The 22,656-nt window shown below is 47.1% G+C and overlaps 1 protein-coding gene and 1 long non-coding RNA gene across 5 annotated transcripts in view; one reads left to right on the top strand and one right to left on the bottom strand.

The window, feature by feature from the left end:
• Myo1b (myosin IB) overlaps positions 1-18,845 on the bottom strand; it is a 158,949-nt gene extending 140,104 nt beyond the window's left edge. For 3 of the 4 annotated variants that reach the window (XM_021643028.2, XM_060368350.1, XM_060368351.1), the window contains exons 1-2: positions 18,700-18,845; positions 15,832-15,895 (exon numbers count right to left, since the gene is read on the bottom strand). The gene's annotated coding sequence lies outside the window, so the exon portion shown is untranslated. The remainder of the gene's footprint in view (positions 1-15,831; positions 15,896-18,699) is intronic. The other variant, XM_021643030.2, reaches the window with a different exon arrangement.
• On the top strand, positions 18-15,533 carry LOC132648057 (uncharacterized). The gene is made up of 3 exons (XR_009586425.1): positions 18-153; positions 590-724; positions 14,655-15,533. It is a non-coding gene; the product is annotated as an uncharacterized LOC132648057 (long non-coding RNA).
• Positions 18,846-22,656: the final 3,811 nt, after the last annotated feature.

Below are 22,656 nucleotides of genomic sequence, written 5' to 3'. Positions count from 1 at the left end.
GGCAGAGGCAGCCAGAGCATCGACCCAGGGCGGACCTGCATGATGAACTGCACTGGACTGTCTGCTGTCAATCACCCACTGCTCTGAGCACCCAGCCTGCTCAGGGCACAGAAAGAGCAAGGGGCCCATCCGCCCCTTCCCAAGCATTTGCAGGTGAGTTGGGTCAACAATTATGAGCAATGTAACCAATCAACAGTGTGCCTCTTCACCTGGAGATGAGGAATATGGAGATTAAATTTACATTTATAATTAGCAATAGAGCGTTTGGCGTGACTGGCACAGGCAGATCAGAGAAAGATGGCTCAGGGTAAAATTTGACCTTGATGACCTAGACAACAAAGGATGCATGGACGTGACCACAGGGAAAGACTCTTAAAGCGCTAATCGAAACCACATTTAGCAAACAGTGACTGTAAAATGGCAGCAGAGGACAGCCATGTACAAGTCCGAAGGGCAAAGGAGGTGAGAATGAAGGGGATCCTGCGGCCAGGCTGGGAGTCCAGCTAAAGAACTTACAGCCAGAGTGGTGGGAGCACGGGAGAGCTGAGAGGACTGTGACACAGCCTCATCTACTGTGTCCACACCGCAGGGTTACTGATGACAGTTCATCAGGATGGGCACAGTCTGAGGACATGAAATGACAGCTGCTGCCTACAAACGGCGGAGAGTCACCTAAGCGCCTCTGAACAGACACAGAAGCCGCGTTAGTCATCCTTCTGTTAAGGTAACAAAATGCCTGCGGTAAGCAACTTAGAAGGAGGAAAGGTTTGTTTGGGCAGGTAGTTCCAGAGGATTCGGTCCACGGGAACTTGGCCCTATGGCTTTAGGATTATAGTGGTGTAGTGTATCACGGTAAAAGCTTTTGTTCACCTCATGGTAGCCAAAAAGCAACCCTCCCTAAAGTGCCTCAGGCAGCCAAAAAGTATTTAACACATGGGCTTTGGAAAGACATTTCCGATTTAAACTACAACACAGGTAGCAAAAAAGAATATTTAACTCATGGTCTGAGTTAGTTGGGACAATGACTGTCAAAGGGAGGGCTACTTTGCGTAGCTGTTAGAGTACACGCAGATTAGATTACAGGCAAATTAAGGGGGAAACAGGCTCTTGTAGAGGAATATTAATCGGAACGTGGTTGCTCTGGTAAAAGATCACATCCAAAGATCTTCTAGGTTTGTGTGATCTAGCTGGAATTCAGACATGCCTTTTATCCCAGAAGACAGAGGTAAGCAGATCTCTGAGTTCAAGGCCAGCCTGGTATAGAGCAAGTTTCAAGTAAGAAAAAGCTTAGGTCCAGGCGTGGTGGTACACACCTTTAATCCCAGCACTCAGGAGACAGAAGCATGCAGCTCTTTCTAGTCAGTTTAGTTCCGTCAGTTCTGGTTGGGTCAATGAGTTGTGCAGTGGAGCTGAGTACATGGCAGTTTAGTTCATGGAATTCAGAAGCAGTTTTTAGTAGGAGACTTTTACAGAGATAGGTTGAAGAGAGAACTAGCTAGACACAGGTAAAAGACAGAACAAGCCAGAGCTTGAGAAGGAGCCAAAAGAATAGAACAGATTGCTAGTTAGTCTGAGACCAAGTAGAACAATTCAGTCAGAGGCCAAGAGAGAAGTCAGAATGAATCAGTCAGCTAGGAGAGGAGTTTGAGGCAGACAGCTGAGTTGAACCAGCCAGCTGGAGTTCAGAAAGAGCTGGGAAAGATGAGTTAGTCAGCAGTAAGTCTCAGAGGGTAAAAACATTCTAGGCCGCGATTAGATTGTACAGAGCTAGGAGCTTACAGGACTAGGCCTTAGGTCTGCATATGGAGGCGGTAAGCTCCGAGATGATTACATCAGAAAAATAAAGGACTTATAGGCTCTCACTGTAAAAAAGGCACAGCACAAGCTAGCAGCTGGGGCTCCAATCTCCAGCCTGGGAGTAAGAAGTGGAGTGATTCAAACGAGATGAAACCAAAAATGCACAGGAGAAATTAGGCAATTAAAACCTGGGAAACCCGCCGATGGTGGGTGGGGGTAGGTGAAAGATTAGCTGACACAGCAAGGCCTTTCTCTCTCCCTCCCCTTCACCTGCCTGAGACAGGATCTCCTGTGGCTCCTCTCGGCCTGGGACTCACTATGTAGCCCAGGCTGACCTCAACCTCCCAAGAGCTGGGATTACAGGTTGTGCCACCATGCCTATCACAGGTACTGCCTTCTAAAGCTGTGGCCTAGACAATGGAAGAATAGAGTGTCAGCATGCTATCCAGCTAAAAGCAGAACTGGCCTTTCAAAGCTATATCCTGTCGTACTTACACAGTTCCAAATGTACAGTCTCAAGTGCTCAAGTCACTTAGGCACAAAAATAATACTTCAAATCCATACAGTCCAGAGGGCAAGGCCACATGTCATGACTGAACCCTTAGAGGCTCAAAGAATAAACATACACACTGCTTTTTAAAAATAAATGAGTTTCATACCTCAAAATTTTACATCTTTAAAACTGCCAACAGAGATAAACACTGCCCTCAAAGAGAATTTCACACTCTAGAAAAGGCTATAAAGGACCTCAGGAAAAATGTGGGTGTCCCTGCTCTAAGCAGCCAAATAGTAAATACACTTATGACCACACCACACTTACAGATCCAATACTCAGTGTCTTGAAAGCAATGTGATCTTAAGCTCTGCAGTAGAGCATGTGCCTAGCATGTGTGAGAGCCCCAGGTTCAATTCCTTATCCTGGGGAGGTGGATGGAGGGGAGGAGTCAATTCAGATGACACGAGGCCCAGGCAATTCTTTGAAATAATATTGATATATTTCAACAGACTACTGTGTGAAGAAACCCATCTACACTCTTTGCAAGGGTTTGAATATGGCTTGTCCCAGTCAAATCTACGCTGAGCTTTAACTGGCCAGTGTGGCGGTGTTGACAAGTGGTGGGCGGTAGGGAGGCAATGAGGTGACTGCGAGGGCTCAGTGTGCTTTTCTGCAGACAGGCTTAGACCCGTAAAGGGAAGGTCAGTGCTCAGCAGGGTCACACCTCTGTCCCCTCTCCTCCATGCAGGCTCACGCGTCTTCCACCTTCTGCTATGAATCAAGCAGATGATGGTGCGTGCTCGTGGATGTCCAGGATTATGAGCTGAAGTAATGGTTTTAATAAATTAGCCAGCCTCGGCTGTTCTGTTACAGTAACGTGAAGCAGTGTAAGACTCACATACACCGGAAATCCCTCATTTCTGGGTGAACACATACATATCAGAAACCCAAAACAGCCAAACACATAGTGTCTACTCATGTGTCAATTCTGATTCCTTTATTAACATGCACATCTGTGTATCAGCTCAGCATCAAACAGGACTTAATACCTACATAGTTTTAATCCTCCACGTGTGCGTGTCTGTGTTGAGTCTGTGTGTGTGTGTCTATCTGTGTGTCTGTGTGCATATCTCTATGTGAGTCTTTATATGTGTGGTGCGTATCTGTGTGTATGGTCCTCATGTGAGTCCATGTACATGTCTCTGTGTGTCTGTATATCTATATATAAGAGAGAATATATGTCAGTTATAACATACCCACTGAAATAATTCTGCCCCCAGACTCTACTGGGATTGTAACCCACTCAGTCTAATTTTAACTAATGTGGGCTCCTGAAAAAAAAAAAAAACAAAAGAAAGAAAGAAACTCAAAATTAAACTCTGGAGGAAAAAAATTAATTTGTGAAACATAAGGCAAACTTGAATGTACATTTTTACTGAACCTTGCCCTAAACTGACATTACCACTATGGTTTTCTTCCCAACCACAAGCAGAGGGATGCAGTAGGAGAAGCCATAGCCCAGGGTCCCATGATGGAGCCATGCTATCATCAAATACAATTTACTACAGTTCCCCTGATATAAATTTTTATGACTAGGATACTGAGAATTGTGCCACAAGAGACAGAGTTGTAACTAAAGAAGAGTTGAAGACAGACAGATGAACTTGAGTTCATGAAATGGACCAAGGCGCAAATCTACAGAAACGTGAAAACAGATGAGCAAGAACAAGACCTGCTAGAGTAGCCAAGACAAGCAAGATTAGCAGGATGGAGGCAAGGGGAGAGACAGGGGTCACTGGCCTCACGGTCCATGCATGCTGGCTAGGTTTGTCTCCTCAAGGTTCACAGGATGAAGCCATCCTAGCACCATGAAAATGTGATGCTCTTTGGAGAGGTCTTTCATGTTAAAGGGAGGAGTACAGCCGACCTTTACAAGAATGAACACGGCACTGGAGAGATGGCTCAGCAGTTAAGAGCACTGGCTGTTCTTCTGGAGGACCTGGATTTGATCCTGGCACCTAGAGAGCGGCTCACAACCATCTGAAACTCCAGTTACAGGGAATCCAGTGCCCCCTTCTGGCCTCTTCAAGCACACAAATGGTACACAGACAAACATGCCAACACACATCCACACACATAAAATAAAATATATTTTCTTTTAAAAAGAAGGAGTGACGGAAACACAAGGCAGCCAGTGCCAGCTATTCAGAGGAGACTTTTGGAAAGCCTGATGACACCTTGGTCTTGAACTCCTAGCCTCCAGATTAGGAGAGAACAGGCCTGTTGTTTAAGCCACTCTGTGGCATTTAGTTATGAAAGCCTCAGCCAAGCGACGGAGCTTCCCAAAGCCCCTTCTAGCACCTGTTTGTCTCTTCAACCACACTGAACAGGCACCACTGTTCCCAGAACCCTGTCTCTCTCCTCACAAGCTTTGAAACCATCTCAAATAAAATGTCGCCATGTCTCTGTGGCCTGCCACTGGCCCACTCCTTATGGCTGTCCTTTCTACCATGAGGCCACTTCCCTACCCTTCCCTGTCTTAGCTCCTCCTGCCTCTGCTCACAAAACAATGTTCCTGGAGTCCTGTCCTGCAACTTCTCTTCTCATTCCAGGCTCTAGTCAGGAATCCACAGCTTGATCCTAACGCATCTACAGCTTGAAGCAGAGACATCATGCTACGTATAATCTGGATCACAGGCCCTGAGTCCTGACTAGGCTCCATCCAGCCTGGCATCTCAACAGCATGCTGAAACTTCCTCCCTGCCTGCATGACATACACAAACCAAAGAGAACCCCTCTCCTGCAGCCCTATCTGGGCTGGCATCACTCAAGCCAGAAACAGACATTTTACTGTGTTCCTTCCAACTCCCCTGCTCCTCCAACGTACAATGGCAATCTTCAGGAAAATCTTTGCAGAGTCACCGCATTCTCAAACTCTGCTGGAAGAAAAATCATCCAAATCTGGACGAAGTTATAGTTACCAAAAGGTCATCCACAGTATCATTCATGACAGCAAACCAACCTGACTGAAAATAGAGGAATGTGCCAGAAAAAGAAGAAGAAAAAATTACAATACTACAGTGGAATACTATGCTGCCGTACAATGTATCTGAATAGCTGTGCAGCTTTCCCACCACGAAGAACTGCTCAGTGTTTGAGGAGAGGTCTGATCGTTACATATAATACACGGTGCACATGGTATGAACATGAACAGTTACATGACAATTCAAAACAACAACATTTTAAAACTAGGCAGCAACAAAGAAACTCTCCTCTATGTCTGCAATTATATTTCTAAATATGCACATACCAGGTTGGAAAGGTTTATTCTGAAATGACTATACTTTTCATTTTATGGTAGTATGCTTAAAAAAAAAAAAAAGTCACATATATTCCAGGCTGACCTCCAACTCACGATCAAAATCAAGTTCAAGATCAAGTTCAACAATGACTCTTAACTCCTGATCCTTCCACCTATCTCCACAGATAGAGAACACAGGCATGAGCTAACTACCAAGCCTACTTTTACCCAGTGCTGGGGATTAAACGCAGGGCCTCCTGAATGGCAGGCAAGTGCTCTACCAAATAGTGAGATCCCCAACCCTGAACAGGCTTACAAATACATGTTCTTATTTCTTATGAAAAGGTTGTTTTTCATACAATATATTTATTTTGATCATATTCTTTCCTCTTCCCTAACTCATCCCAAATCATTCTCATCTCCCTGCCCATCCAACTTCATGTTTTCTCTCTCAAAAAAAGCAAAACCAAACCAGAAAATGAAAATCAAAACAAATTTTAAAAAGAAAAAAAAAACTAATCAAATAAAAAAAAACACTAAACCAAAAGTACACACACTAAATAAGTAAATAAACAAACACATTAATGAGTCAGTTCTTTGTTGGCCAACCAGTCATGAGCATAGGGCCTGCCCTGGAGTGTGGTTGGTTCCATACCAGGGACAACGCACTGGGAAAAAGTGATTTTCCCATTCCCAGCAGGTATCAACTACAAATAGCTTCTTGGTTAAGGGTGGGACTTTGTGTTCACGGATCCTTCTCAAGAAGGATTTTGTCTGGCTTGAACCTATGTGTGTGTGTCACACACAGCCTCTGATAAGCATCTTTTTTAACTCTACTTTCCAAACTCTAAGTAATGTTAAAACCATTCTCGACTACAAAATATCCAAGAGAGTTCTAATAACCCCATATTCTATGAATGGTTTGGGGGACAAGCCGGAACCTTTAGCTGCCATGCCATGCCATCTGCTACAATCTCAATAAACTCTCATAAAAATAAGTTTTTTTATGATGATTCTTTGAAACTCTCGGCATTTTGTTTTCAAATTGCCCAAAAGGCCAAGCATTAAGACAGATGCCACTGCGCTTACAATGTCACTGTGATTTCCTCAAGGCTCATGCCTTAGCCTTGCCATGCCCAGGTTGAACTCAACGCCACAGAATCAGAGTACAGGAAATCAATCTGGAAGGTCATGCCAACTCCTATTATAATAACACCTCCTAAGCAGCACAGACAGACAGATCTGCACCTGCTGCCAATCTCAAACAGATTAAAAGAACCGCTGTGATAAAGGCTTTCGAAAAGCAATAAATCTTAGTTATGACCAACTATCAACCCAGATCCTGCTGTAGTTGCAACAGACCTCTTCAGACAGAGAACGTTAGTAAATACATCTGTTAACGTTCAAGAAAAACCAAGTTACAGAAAAAGTTTCAGAAGCAGGCCTTACTTCTGTTTATTTAAATGCCCAACTCAAATGCAATCTTGGTGACATCAGCAGTATTTCTCAAGTAAGCAACTCTCCCCTAACATCAGGCAACAATGCTGCTGTTCCCCACAAACCTCTGTGGCCTGTCGAGATTATTTAGAGGAACTACTTAATAATCAGATAGTGGTCTCAGATAGTGGTTCTCCAGGCATAATTAGAGAAAGAGGAACACAAGGAAGGCTGGGAAGCCTGACGAACTCTCCACGAAAGAAGTTAAGAGCAATGAGGTTTTGAGGAAACTTATCAGATTTGGCATGGTTTCTTTGTAAAAACGCACTGGGTAATTTTCCAGAATTCTATCCTACCAGTATGGAAAAGTTCATATTTTCTGACACAATGATGGTGTTGCAGACTAGCCCCAACTAAATAGGCAAAGAGAAAAATTCAAGCCCGTCCTCCAGTCCTCCAGAATCCAGCCCTCCAAGGCTCCAGGTGTTCTTACAGCCTGGGGCTTAATGAGCTCGTAACTTCCCTTGCTGATTCTAGGTGTGACTAAATAAGAGGCCACTTGATTTAGAGGGTGAAAAATATCTTACCACACAGTGAGAAATCAAATCCACACCTTGAGCGTGCATATCCGTCCTGGATGATAGCAAGTGAAGGAGAACGATGTGAGTTAAAAAAAAAAAAAAAAAAGGCATTCCAGGGGAGAACAAAGGAATGCAGATGACTAGGGACCCTTAAGGAAACACAGAGGTGAAGAAGAAAATGACACTAGAAGGAGCTCTCAAAGAAAGAGGGGTTCCCAATGCACACAGCTCATTTGCTAACTTTGTCGAGGGGTCCTTCTGTTGAGGCTGTTTGAACTCAGTTGAGCACTGTTGCATTTCCACAACTTTTGTGTGTGTGTGTGTTTTATATTTTATTAATTACAGTTTATTCACTTTGTATCCCACCTGTAGCCCCCTCCCTTGTCCCCTCTCTCCCTCATCTCCTCCCATGCCTTTCCCCAAGCCCACTGATAGGGGAGGTCCTCCTCCCCTTCTCTCTGACCCTAGCCTATCAGATCTCATCAGGACTGGCTGCATTGTCTTCCTAAGTGGCCCGGTAAGGCTGCTATCCCCTCAGGGGGAGGTGATCAAAGAGCCAGCCACCGAGTTCATGCCAGAGACAGTCCCTGTTCCCTTACTAGGGAACCCACTTGGAGACTGAGCTGCCATGGGCCACATCAGTGCAGGGGTTCTAGGCTATCTCCATACATTTCCACAACTCTTAAACATTACAGGAAAGCGCTGCATTGGTCCTTTTGCCCTCCCTCAGCTTGCAGCATCTGAGCAAAGGCTAGCTTGGCCTGTCCTTTTCCAGTAGCTTACTAAGTTATGAGTGGCCAGGGAGAAAACAATGAGAGGTGTAACAATACAAGTGCTGTCACTCTGCTATCCTAACAATCACTGTCAGCATTTCTTCCTGTGCCATTTTTCTTCCTACATACCAGGGAGAATGCCAAAGTTTCTGTTGGTCATAAGTTATACATGTGGCTTGAATTCAAGCAGATCTAGACATTGCAGGGAATAGCAGCCTTAGGAACCCATTCTCAAAAAGACCAAGCAATAGAAGCTAACAGAGTGCTTGCTTTGGGCTGACAGTGCCAATGTGCACATACATTCCTCACACAATCCCTACTACAGCCCAGAGGAGAATCTGTTCTTACGCACGTTTTGCAGATGAGGAAACAGGCAGACACAGACTCAACAGTAAAGCCACAGCCACGGGCTGGCAGCACTACGTACAAGACTCAAGAGTCAAAGCCGTTGCTTATGGGGGCCCAGGCCAGCGCACCACCCTGCTTCTCACTTATATGGACTAAAGTCAATGGAAGGCTCAAATGAAGCTGCCCACAGCGCAGGGCCTTGGTGACCAAACAGAGCTGCACCACCAGATGCACAAGGTGCAAAGCCCAGAGGGGAATCCAGATCACCCTCCACCCACCCTGCTCTTGGGAGCAGGCGTGACCTCTAAGCAAAGACAGCTGCTCTGCAGGATACTCAAATGCCTGACAGAGCAGTGGTCAGTGGAAATGGCACCAGTACAATCGCTCAATTTGTGATGGAGTTTCGTCCCCAAAACCCCCTTCAGAAGCTAAAACATCCTGAGCTGAAACTGCATTAGCTACGCCCAGCCTCCGGAACCTCACAACGCAGCAATGCAGGACCCTGCAGGCTACTCCAGGTTTCAGTTCTCCACTCTGCTTGCCCCGCATAGATGAGGGCAGTTATGGCTCCCACCCAGCCCTGTGTCTGGGCTGTATATCTCTATATCTCTATATAGATATAGATATAGAGACATAGAAATATCTATATATCTCTAGCCTTGGAAAAATCAAAATGCAAAGTACAGTTTCCACTGAACGCATATTGCTTTCACAGCATCAAGTCAAACCGTCCATGACGTAACCATGGAGGACTGTCTGAACTAACGGCGCTGGTAGCCAGAAACCTGGAAGTAGGATGTCTGGCTGCATCACAGAGGTGGTCCCCTCCTTATTCAGGCAGCTTTGTTTGGGGAAGAAGGACATGCTGACCAGAAATAAGTCCCTCCAAGTTGGCTCACCTTTAAGCCTTGGGATTAAAGGCATGTGCCACCACACCCAACCTTTTAACAAACAAACAAAGCTAGTTTCTTCAAGGGCCCCATCATGGGGCATATACTCAGAGACACACATGTACAAAAGTGAAAAGTCAATTAAAAAAATGAGTGAGATTGCTGAGCCCTGAGGTGGGGTTCTCCGCCTGGTGGGTTGAGGAGCTTTGGTCATCATGGACTTAAGTGAGGTTATCACTTGATAAGTTGTGGAACTAATGGCTTAAGGAAGGGAGAGAGGGAGAGAGGGAAGAAAAAAGGAAAGAGATGAGAAAGAGAGAAGGAAGGAAGGAAGGAAGGAAGGAAGGAAGGAAGGAAGGAAGGAAGAAAGAAGGAGGGAGGAAGAACAGTGAAAAAGGTGAATCAAGTGCAGTTCATGCAGGACATACATTCTCAGTAGAGTCAGAGAGCCACAGATCTAAAAATGTACAATGAAGTGACAACAGCAGAGTTATGTAGAAACATTGCTCAGGAGGGTACCGGGGCATCAGGATGTGTGGCAGCCATGCTCCTCAGGACTTCACTGTTCTCACCCGAAAAGGCCAGGAGGTCATCCCTCAGGAAACTTACTTCATACGAAGCAGTTCTAACCTTGGCCAAGGAACCTTTTTTATGTAATTTATGGGCTTTCTTTTCCCCACTCTCCTCCTTTTTATGTGTGGAACAAGCTATTTTGGGCAAATGCTTTCAAAGATCTAAACCAGAGTAAAGGCTTAAGGATCTGACTGAGAGCGAGCTGAATGCAGCAATGAACTGGGTGGACGAAGGGTGGCAGAAAACAGAGAAGTGGGTGATAAGAATGCTTTTTAGCAAAAACAGCCAAGCCAAGCACAGATTCAGATGGGTCTGGGGGACAGTGAGCCATCGCCACAGGAAGGAAAACAACTAAAGACTTAGGGTCAAGTTCCTGAGTCTGTCCTCCCACAGCTACAGTAAGAGAATGATCGCCATGACCTTTAAGTTTCCAGGATCTTTTCAGCTGTGTCATTCCAGAACTTGGGGATTCAAAAATCAAAATACCAACTTCACAAGTTCTATCTTTAAGGAAAGTGAGAAACATACAGATTATAAGATAAAAATAAGTCAAGATTAACTTCCCTAGGCCCAAGAGGTTTTTAAGAAACTACACTAACATAGATGCTCAAGCCACCCTTGAACCCTTACATAACGTGTATCTACAGCCACGCTACAGCACGCCCTTCCCCAAATGTCACAGAACGACAAAGGAATAAGCCCCAAGTCCCAACCCAACGTCGAAGTTCACTTGCTTTTCTGAATTCCTCTCCACACCCTGGAGGTTTCAGGCAAATGAGAAGTTTTGCCTACGTGGCTCATCATGTCAGTGCTCATTCACAACGATGGTTTCCCCTACTTCAAATGTAAGAAGATTACATGAGGACTGAAAACTACAGCCAGCAATGCAAGCTGGCACAAACCCAATGTTTATGAAAATTAAGCTATTCCTCAAGGCAGCTGTGCTCTGGCTCTAAAATGAATGAGCACTGGCAATTCTTCTGAGGCACTTTCAAGGGGAAAACATGGTCAGCGAGGAAACAAGCGTGTTTCCTATGTGTGTACTGCAAACAGCTCCACAGAGGCTAACAGTACAGAATTCTAAGGGAAGGACAGGAGGGGAGGGAGAGAAGTTACACACTGGAAACTGTGAGTGGGGCAAACCTTGTAATCAGTTCTCTGGGACTGAGGAGGGTGTGTGGGGAGTGTGTATGGGGTGGGGAGGGTGGGGGAGGGTGTGTGGTGTGTGTGTGTGTGTGTGAGGGGTGTGGGGGGTGAGGGGTGTGTGTGTGTGTAGGGTCTCAGTACTTGAAAATGTTTCATAAAACTATGGAAGGAAAGAAATAGGTCCATGACACATATATAAGCCCAACAGCTAATAATCTCTTTCATTGTTCTTTCAAGTCAGTTTTCTAAAACCTACTGAGGGATACTGAACTCTAAACTGGGAAGTGGTGGCACATGCTTTTAATCCCAGCACTAGGGAGACAGAGGCAGGCAGGTCTCTGAGTTTGAGGCCAACTTGGTCTCCAGAGTGAGTTTCCAGAACAGATAGTGAGTTTCAGAACAACCAGGGCTACACAGAGAAACCCTGTCTCAACACCCAAACAAACAAATAAACAAAACAAAACAAACAGGATGCTGAATTCTTAGGCTGGGTAGGCGCAGGAGAGAGTCAAAAGAATCTCAAGTTCAAGGCCAGCCTGGGTAAAACCTTATCTCATTTAAGAGAAAAAGAGAGAGGACACTGGTGATTTGGGTTTGCCACCCTCCCCCTCCCCCTTCCCCTCCCCCACCCCCCCCACCCCCCCCCACCCCGCTGCTACAGATTAAGTTCAGAGGGGCTCCTTTAATGTGAGCCAGGCTAGACCTATACTACCAGCCCCACATACTTTCATTACATATTAATGGGAAATCTGTGTGACAGCCGCATACATGCATCCAGCATGAAGCATGAAATTAAGTCACCCAAAGTCTCCTTTGAACTAAGTTTAAAAATGAAAGGAAGGAAGGAAGGAGGGGAGGGAGGGAGGGAAAAAGGGAGGGAGGGGAGGGGAGGGGAGGGGAGAAGAGGGGAGAAGAGAAGAGGGGAGAAGAGAAGAGAAGAGAAGAGAAGAGAAGAGAAGAGAAGAGAAGAGAAGAGAAGAGAAGAGAAGAGAAAAGTAAAGAAAAGAAAAGTAAAGAAAAGAGAAAAAAGTTAAATTGTCTTGGCAAAATTTAGCCATCTCCAAAATCTCAGTGCACCTAACGCTCCTGGAAGGCCTAGCTTTGGTATCCTCTTAAGCTTGTCTAAGCTAAAAGGAAAGTCAGGGGCCTAATCTTTTTGTCAAGTGCTCTTTTCTGTGGACTCTTTCTAAAACTGCCTATCTTGGAAGACTGTAAGTTCTACTGACTCCGTCCACTGTCCCTGAGTTTGCTCAAAGTCCTCTCACAGGCCCTGCAGGGTACCCAGCCACCATCTCACAGCACATTGCTCCTGCCCTCACTGTGTCTGCAGCACATGCTCCCAGAGTCGGCTGAGCTTCCCAGAAACTGCTAGAAACAGGCGTTGGGTTTCAGGGTTTAGCAAAAGCGACAAGAAAGATCACCAGCCAGAGTCTGGCTTCTCAACCAAGTCTCATGAGGACAAGACTCAGGATTAGGGAGTAAGCACAAAATTTAGAGACTGAGGATGAAGTGAGAGAAACCAACCCATTTTCCCAGCTATGGGCCAGCCAGGGCTCACACAGGAAGCCTGACTCTAGATGACAAAGTAAACAAGCAAGGAAGGAGGTAGTCAGGAAGTCGCTCTCCAAAGTGATGCTCCCTCAAAACCCTTAAAATTCAGTCCTTGTAAGTGGCCCAATGCCAGCAAGATACCTCAGCTGGTAAAAGTGAACAAACACCAAGACCTAAGTTTGATCCCTGGAATCCATGCAAAGGTAGAAGGAAACAAAAAAAGTATGCCACGAAATGCACACATGTATGCACTAATAAAAACAATACATCTTGTACTTAGTGGACACTATCATGAACAGCCCATAGCACAACATGAACTAGGAAGGTGACAGTATCAACGTGACAAAATCTATGATGACGGGAGACATGAGCCCCTATGTCAATGGAGGTCACCTTGATTGTGCTCAGGTGAAAAGACCTATCCACGGTGCGTCTGTGGATAGCATCGCTCTCTAGCTGGGATCCCAGACTACATTAAGTGGGGAAAGGCGAGACCAGCAGCAGCAGGCATTCACTGCCCTGACTCTTGACTGTGAGAAAAACATATCCAGATGCTTTGAGCTCCTGCTGCCCTGACTTCCTAGGTAGGACTGACCGCACCTCGAAGTGTGAGCCCAACGACCTCTTTCTTAAGTTCCTTAGACAAGGTATTTTAACACAGCAACAGGGACAAAGACTAAACAGAAATATCCCTCCTTTACGGACTTGGAATTTCATGCTCACCACAGCCTTTAAGACACAAACACATCTGAGGTAGTGGAACGTGCCATCAGGGTGAACACAGAAGAAAGGATGCTGAAGCTAAGGACTGAGAGCACTCAGGTGTTGTTTGAGCCTTCTCACACAACAGTGTCACTACTTCAGGGTTTGGAGTTCAGGGGCCAGGGCCTGCATCTTCTCACATCATACTAAGCTGAAGGCAACAAAGCCAAGGATGGAGCTGGCACCTGTGTTGCATTTCCTTCCTCTCTCCCAATTGTTTATTTTCAGCTTTTGTCTGGGCAGCATGTGTTGCCTTGGCCTTGATCACCACAGCTGTCACAGCCATTTTCTTCATCTCAACAGCATCCACTCTCCAGGCACATCCATCTGCCCTGCTACACTGTCCTTGGAGGCACGATGGATTCCCTTCATTGCTTTTGAAAGGTGTCAAGTACAGGGTGCTTATATACGAACTGATGAAGACGGTATCCAAAACTGTCAAGGTCAACAAAAAGCTGTAAGAGAAGCAGACGGCCAGCTTTCTCCCCAACCCCCAAGCACTGCATCAGTACTGGTCTATAAGAAGGTGCTAAAGATGAGAACTCGGCACACTTGCTGCCTGTCTTGGAAAATTAAGTTACTGCTATGCCACTGACCCTGGAGACTCCAAATGTATCCTCAGCTGAAATACCTAGCCAAGGAAAAGCACAATTTACAGTATCTAAATTTATTTTAAGAAATAATATGTATATGTATGCAACGCATATGATGTGTATGTGTGTATGTGTGTGTGTGTAAGTGGAGGAGAACCGTGATTTGTTGTTTAACCTACACATTCTGAGAACTCCATAAATAATTCAATATAAAGCTCCTTCCTGTTCCTGTATGTGGTGGTCACTCTTGGGCCATGGTCTGGTCTCTCTGGCTAGCACTATTCTCTGTTCCAGCCCAAGGATACAGGTCACCTCTGTTCCTCTTTTATACTGATGTCTAAACTAGTTCACTTCCCAGTGGGGAAGGAGTAAGCACACAAATCATGTGGAATGTGTGTTCCCACAGAGCTCAGTCATGTGATGATCTCAGAGGACCCGGCGAAGGAAGACCCTTGACACTTCCCTACGGAAGAATGTCTTCTGCAAAAGGCTCCTGCCAGGACGGGAAGCAAGTGCTGGGAAAATCCTTAGCCTGTGGCTGCGTGTGTTTCCAATTCTGCTGTCCCACTTCCTCTCCGCATCACATCCCCTCTGGGGCTCAGCTGAGGAGCTAAAGTGCAGTGCTCTTAAAGACTTTACGATAAAAAGAGCTAAAATGGATTTCAAGAAACAGAAAATGTATAGTGCTATATAAAGTCAACTTCCAGTTTACCAATTTGAAATGTTCTTTTTTTAAAAAAAAAAAAAATTATTTTTAAATGCTGGCTGCCTAACTTCCTATAAAGTTGTTTTGTTGAAGCTTATGTAAGCTGGGTGTGGTGGCACATACTTACAATCCCAGTGTTTGTGGGACGTAAGGATGGCAAATTCCAGCCCGGCCTCGACTACACAGCAAGACTCTTTCAAAAATACCAGTAAAGGGGCTGCAGATGCGGTTCCCTTGGGAGAGCGCTTGCCCAGCGTGCAGGAAGGCCTCCACTCAGTCTCCAAAGTCTCATAAAACCAGCGAAGGTGTGTGAAGCAGGAGAAACACATGTTTAGGGTCATCCTCAGCTACATAGTGAGTTCTGGACCAGCCTGGCCTACCTAAGACCCTGGTGGGATATTTTTTAAGTAATCGTATAAACCTTTCAAATGGTGTTATCTTAAAGTAGTGGCATCGCTCTTCCGACCTCCCAGACCTATTTCACAGCGGCTTTAGGAAGGAACGACTATAATACACATGAAAGTCATGTGGGGTCTGCAAAGAGCTAACCAAATAAATAAGTTAAATTGTGATTGTTCAGACTGGTTTGCTTCTTTGTTGTCTGAGACAGGGCCTCTCATCATAGCCTGGAACTCAGTAGTCCAGGCTGGTCTCCAAATCACTGTCTGCCACTGCCTCCAGATAACTGGGATTAATGGTGTTCAGCACCACACAGTTGTTTAGTTAGAAAACGGATTTGACAGTCAAGCACTTCAGACCTCAACTCTGTCACTTACTGGGTACCTGCACAACTACAGTACAAGAGGCAACATACTAAGCCGGGAGCGTTGGCTCACGCATAATCTCAGCACTTGGGAGGCTAAAGGAGGAGAATTACCTTGAGGTAACAGCCAGCCCAGGATACAGTGATTTCTCAAACAGTCTCGGACACAAAGTAAGACCTGTTTCAAAACAAAAACCAAGAAAGTTTTAGCTAGGCATAGTGAGTTGTGCCTATAAAGCTAGCCTGAGGGTGGGAGAAGAGACAGTTTTATCGGGAGCTCAAGGGCAACCTCAAGCTACATAATGAATTCTAGGCCAGCCTGGGCTAACTGAGACCTTTGGTCAAGCTGTTTTAAAGATCAGCATAGTGATGATGCCTGTAAAATTCTATATACCATAAACCTACTATAACTAGCCCATTCAATTAAAATCTAAATGTCTAACTATTGAGAACAGTAGAACACAGGTGGGAGACGAACTTCACCCAAAAGGAGCCCAAGTGGCACAGGCATAGACATACAATAGATGCCAAGGACACAGTTCTCCTCTCAGACAAATGTCCATCCGTCTCCCAGCCCACACCCCTCCCCCGTGATGTCAGTCCATCCCTGTTGCTGTGCATGGCTATGCAGAGACAGTCACTCCTAAGCTCCAGACTTGACAAAGTGATGACTCATCCCAGAAGGGGTGCAGCCTGTTGCCAGACTTATCCCACAATCCCACATCCACTGGGACAGCCAGAGGCCAGAAACCAGCTACTCAGGGAGTCTCCCATTCATGCCTCCAGTAGCAGTAATTCCTTTATGCTTTACATTTTGTTACTGTATGGACCAAGGAGCACTTGGTTGGAATCCAACTGAACTCACTTAACGAAACAACTCACATGAATGAAAAGTCTAGAATGGTGGGAGAGCAATAAAAGAGAGCCCCTCTGGAAGCTGCCATGGCACACTGTTCTGCCAGGCAGTGTGTCAGTTGTAATGACAACTCAACTCTTGGACACTGCCCCACTCCAGCTTCACACCGTAATGGCTTTTGAGGACATGCGCCACTACTTCTCAGCTGGCCTGAAAGCCTGACCACATCCCCCTCAAAAGAGACAAGCCCTCAGCAGGAGTTTGCCCGGCTCTTTTCCATTACCACTTAGTGGGCACACAACATTTTTTCCCTCAGAGTAAGCGCCCAGTTCGCCTTCTAAGGTTAAAAGGCTTTCGGCTTTGGTTCCTCTTAACAGCAAATGGCCAAAGTAGTGGTTTCATGGTGGCCCCTCTGCTTGTCCAAAAGGCAGTACTGGTCCCAGTCAGAGGCTGTTAGTTCCCACCACAGTAACTCTAACCTGCACCGGACTCAGGGTCCCAGCAGCACAACCATCAATGCCTGGAAATGTCAGCCTGCTCCCCAGTTTTGCTTGGAATGGCCTGTTCAGAAAGGAGCCATCACTCAATCCCAAGGCTCGCTTCCACTCCTGACATCAGCCAATCCTTCTGGGATTCCTGATTCCAATCTAGGACTGGGTCACCTTAGAAAATGCCTGACATACTACATTCAATTCTACTCCTTCTAAAAAGAGAGAGAGACAGAGAAATATTCACTGCCAGGCAATGTATGCTCTCTTACTCCAGTAGGCCCACATGAAAGCCCAGAGTCATGGCTCCAGTGCCAAAATCCAAACCCAAAATGAGTGTGGGGTGTCCTCCCCCTACCCCGACCAACGACAAAAAAGAATCCTCAACTAATGTTACATCATCTGATTCATTTACTGAGCAAGCCAATTTTCTGGTGCTTCCCAGGCCCCAAACGCCCTTGGAAAAGCATCGTAACTATACTGTATAATGCAGAAAACTATTTTGTCAAAAGGGTTCTATACACACCTAGTTGGGCGTGGTGGTGTCCCAGCACTCAGGGGGCAAAGGCAGGTGGATCTCTGAGTCCCAGGTCAGGCAAAGAATAAATCATGTCTCAAAAGTTTTTTGGTTTTGAGTTTTGTTTTGTTGTTGTTTTTGTCAGCCTATTGAAGTCACAGTGAAGCCCACAAATACATATGCACTCAAATATTCTGATTCATTACAAAAATCTTTTTAAAAAAATCGTCATCCATTATAACTAACAAGATCTGCAGTCAGCAAACGCTCATAGCTAAAGCCTAGAACTTCAAGGAAGACCAGAACTTGTTGCAACAATTAGTGCTAGGCCGTAGCATGAACAAAGCACCGCAAATAAACTCCACAGGCCTTTAGACAGAAGGTTGTGTTTGTAATTAACTCCAACGCACTCTCATCACCCCCTCCCCAACGCTCCACCCTGCCCAACACCCTCCAGGGCTCCCGTTCCCAATCTGGTTTCCATTCGAGCCCCGCCCCCTTCCCCTTGCCTCTCTGGGACTGTGAATCAATCCCATCCCGGGCAGGAAACGGGACCTGGGGCAGCCCCCTCCGCTGTGGCGGAACAAAGGAGCGGGGCGCAGCTGCACGCCCAGGGCGAGCCACCGGGTCCGGCGCCCCTCCTCGTGTGCCGCGGCCGGGGCACACCGCACCTGAACCCCACTCCCCAGGACGTCCCATTGTTCTACCTCCGCTTCTCCTTCCCACAGGAAGCCAGAGCCTGTCCCACAGAACCCGGGGCCGGGAAACTCCGATGGGCCAGAGGGATGGAGGCGGGGATGGAGATGGGGGGGAGGTGCGGGTGAGCCCACGGAAAGCGGGTTCCCCCGTAGCCACACATACGAAGCGGATACCACAAAGTGAGAGAGCAACTTAGTTTACGACCCCCTCCTCCAGCCGCTCCCGAAGCCACCCAGAGCCGCGATCACCCTCGACGACCTCGAGCGCGCGTGGGTTCCCGCTGGGGCGCCGCCGCGTCCTGCGGGAGGAGCGCCCCGGGGGCCGGGGGAGCCGCGTTCGCAGGCTGCCGCGGAGCCCGGGGCCACGCGCACAAAGGCACGGGCGGGAAGGGACCCGGCACGCGAGAGCAGAGCGCAGCCTACCTCGCCCGGAGCCCGCTCCGCCGCTCCGCCTCCGCCGCCCGAGGAACGCCGGTCGCACCCGAAGCCGGGCTCGTGGTCCCGCGCCGCTCAGCCGCCCGCGCGCCCCGCGCACCCACACCGCGTCCGCCGGCCGGCCTCCGAGTGCGCTGGCTCCAGGCGCGGCGGCGGCGCGGCCACTCCCCTCTCCCGGCGGGGGCGGCGACCTCGCAGCCCGGACGCGCCCCTCGCTCCCGGGCCGCCGCTCACCGAGACGCAGGCCGCACAGCGCCCCCCGGTGAGCACCCGGAGGGCGGGGACGCCCGGGGACGCGCGCTGGCCCTTCACCTCGGTCACGGCGAAAATCTGCGAGCTGCAGACCAGGAATGCGGAGCCCGACAGCTGGAAGAGCCTGGGCGCGAACACCGGGGAGGAGAACATCTCTTCTCCTCTTCTCCGCATTGCCCAAGAGTATCACGAAATTCTGATTTACTGAAAGAGAAAACAGTCCGCCTGCTGTGCAAGGCTTTTATTGTCTCTCTCCCCCACAGACGAAATGAAGATAGTGTTGCGTGTTGAGCCATGACTGGCAGTCACTTGGTCATGGTAGAGGATCTGGAGACTCAGGACCCCCAGCTTCTCACTCCAGCCATACTCACCACACTAGGATTCAGGGCAAGCCACATGACCCTGGATCTGGCTTCTTCCTGGAAAAGGGAAGGGTGTTCATCAAACTTACTCATGGGGTTAGGTGAGGATTACGTGTCTGAGGTGTTAAAAGCACTGCAGACACAGTAATTATTACTCATGAATCTAACGACTTTATCCTGTAATGAATTAAATTGCCATAAATGGGGCCAGGTTCAAGTGCCCGATCTGGAAACAGTCACTAAAATGAGGTGGACCCAGGATTTCAAACCTTATATAGACACTCTGTGCCACCCACACAAGAACCGCAGGGTCTGGGATCCATCAGAGGCCACCAGCACCCCTACAAGCTGTGCGTGCTTGGAACTGTACCATCATCCATGTCACCATCAGTACCGGTTAGACCTTCAGTCGGTTAGTTTAAGAGAACACATTTTGAGTACTGGGTACAATTATATTTAATCTTCGCAAAAACCTTGGAGGTAACTTACTTTCTTATTTTTGTTTTAGAGACCGGGACAATCAAGGACAGAGAGATATCCCTTGCAGGTAATGAGTGATACAGCTATGGAGGAACCTCCACAAATTCTTTGATACACCTCTCATTGAGGAGTGCTGTTTGCTTGTCCTCTTGAACACAGGCTGGACTTAGAACTGAATTATAACAAACGGGATACAGCACAAGTGATGTGACCAACACAGCTCCTAAAGAAGAGACATCTTTTCAGCGGGTGTGCTCTCTCTCTTTCTCTCACTCCTGTATGTATATATATATGTGTGTGTTTCTGTCTGTTCTCTCTCTTTCTTTTGGAACCCAGCTACCCTGCTGTGAGGGAGCTCAGGGAAAGCCAGGTATGGGTTTCCAGGCTGAGCACGCCAGCGTCAGCTGCTCCAGATGTGTGGATGAGTGAGCCTTTAAGATCTCGATAGCTCTAGTTAGCCATAGTCACCATACTCCACATGGATAAGACCTAGAGCGAAAGCCCAGCTAAGGCAAGTCAGTCTCCAGAAGCATGGAGCTTAAGAAGAGTTTGTCCTTGACGAGGCTCTTGATAGAGCAGTTCGTACTTGACATGGTGGCTGCATGCTTGTCTCCACCACAGCACAGCAAGCAAGCTACCCAGGCCGGGACAACCTAGCATGGGAAAGACAGCAGATCTCGGCTTCCAGAGAGACAACACGCAGGCCTGCTACCTGGAAACACGCTTTAGGCGCACACTTCTAATTTGCCCCAGATCTTTGGTGCCATCCACATACAGCAACTGGGCAGCAATGGAACCTCTGAACCCTGCTGGCCAATTTTTAAAAAAGCAGAAATACCAATAAATGACAGGTTCATCAACTATAAGTCAATGGCTTGAAGAGTAGGGAAACTCTACTCTAGAAACTTTTGGGTATTATAGACTGGCTTCAAACTCACTGTGTAGCCGAGGATGACTGGACGCCTCTGCTCGTCCTGCGTTCACCTCCGGAGTGCCTGGGTTTGCATTCAGGCCCACCAACCATCCCATTTCAGGCAGTGTGGAGGTTGGTCCCAGAGCTTCATACATGTTCGGCCGGCTCTCTGCCAACTCCGCTACATCCCCAAACCTAGGACCTGTGATCATAGATGTTGGCTATGTTTTAGTGAAGAGTTTTGGACAAGACAATGCTCAGTGAGAACTCTGATAAGAGGAAGTCTTGAAGATGCCTGCCCCAAGGAGGGATGGGAACCTAGCTAAGCTGGAATAGTTCTGCCTTTAGATCTTCCATAGTGGGGGAAATTGAGGCTTTCTACCTGCTTTTAAGTGGTTCCACAAAAAAAGTACTAAGAACTGTTGGCTCTATCTAGTACACACTGAGAAAATCAACCAAGAGACTATTAGAAAACCAAGTGATAAACAGCCCTACAGCATGTCACAATTATCTTTTAAAACACCATTAACTTAGTTTTCATAAACCTCAAGCTTTCTGAAGACATACCATAAGGGTTAAAAATCTCTGCCCTCCTGGATATACTTTTTAAAAAGTCAATCAATCAAGAACTTTTAAGAAAAGATTAAAGTTCTTCCAACACTTGTCAAAAGCTGATAAATCCACCAATTACAAAGGCTTTTTTTTTTTCTTTCTCCTTGGTCTTTTCGGAGGAAATGGAGTGTATAAAGAAAGACTATTATTAAGGGTCTGAGGTGGAAACATAAATTATCAAGTTCCAGGAGCAAAGGCATCTAAGGTCTGGATACTGTGCAGATACTTACGGTGGAGTCTGGCCAAGCTGTGAAAGTGTTCGTGAAGAGAAATGCGGCAGTCCTGTAGGATTTCTTGTCTTAGTTGTCTTTACTTAAGCTCTTTAAAAACATAGTTAGGGGCCAGCGAGGAGATGACTCAGTGGGTAATGCCAGCATTCTGGCAGGTCTGCCTAAGCTTGATCCCGGGAACCTATGTACACTGAAGGAGAAAAGTGACTCCACCAAGCCCTCCCCAACTTCCACAAGTGTGCCCTGACACTCCAGCACCATCCCCTACAGCAGCAATAATGAATAAAGTTTTTTTTTTTTTTTAAATAGCACAAAGTGTCTTTTTTTAGAAATTCAGCATTGGTACAAAAGAACAATGTTCGAGCGGTAAAACCTGCCCCCGTCTTATTTTGGCACTAGCAAGCACAAGAGTGGGCTAGGTGCCATAATTTCAGATTTCTTCACTCTTCCCTGCTGAGCTGGCTTTGTAATTTGGGCCAGAGGACTCACATTCTCTGCCTCGGCTGGTTAGTTTTATGTCAGCTTGACACAAGCCACAGTCGCTTGGAAGGGGGAACCTCAACTGAGAAAATCCACCCCCACCAGTAGGCAGTTTGGGCCAGTAGGCAAGGCTGTGGGTCCTTTTCTTGATTGATGATTGAGGTGAGAGGGCCCGGCTCTCGGTGGCTGGTGCCATCCTGGGCTGGTGGTACCCTGTGCTGTCACAGAGCAGCTGAGTGAGCCTCGGGGATCACAGCAGTGGGCAGCACCCCTCCATGACCTCTGCAGCAGTTCCTGCCTCCCGGATCCTGCCCTGCCTTCCATTAAAGTGGAGTAAGTCCTGTCTTCTCCAGATGCATTTGGTAGAGGTGTTTATCACAGTGATAGAAACGGGAACTACGACACTGCCTAGGTGCTTATAACTAGCAGGAGACGTCTGCTTTTGCAGCATCATTTCTCCTCATCTGCCCACCTAAATGCTTAGTTTTCATCCGCTTTATTTATTGTTTGAGGCCAAACTCAGACTCGGCCATCCCTGAACGCACTGCTAAGGCGAACACCGCTGTCTGCCATGGAAGTGTCTCGATGCTGCCTTTGCTGCAGGTTATGAAATCCA

The sequence above is a fragment of the Meriones unguiculatus genome, chromosome 15, assembly GCF_030254825.1.
Source record: "Meriones unguiculatus strain TT.TT164.6M chromosome 15, Bangor_MerUng_6.1, whole genome shotgun sequence".
NCBI classification, from domain to species: Eukaryota; Metazoa; Chordata; class Mammalia; order Rodentia; family Muridae; genus Meriones; species Meriones unguiculatus.
This window is presented reverse-complemented; position numbering and strand designations above follow the sequence as displayed.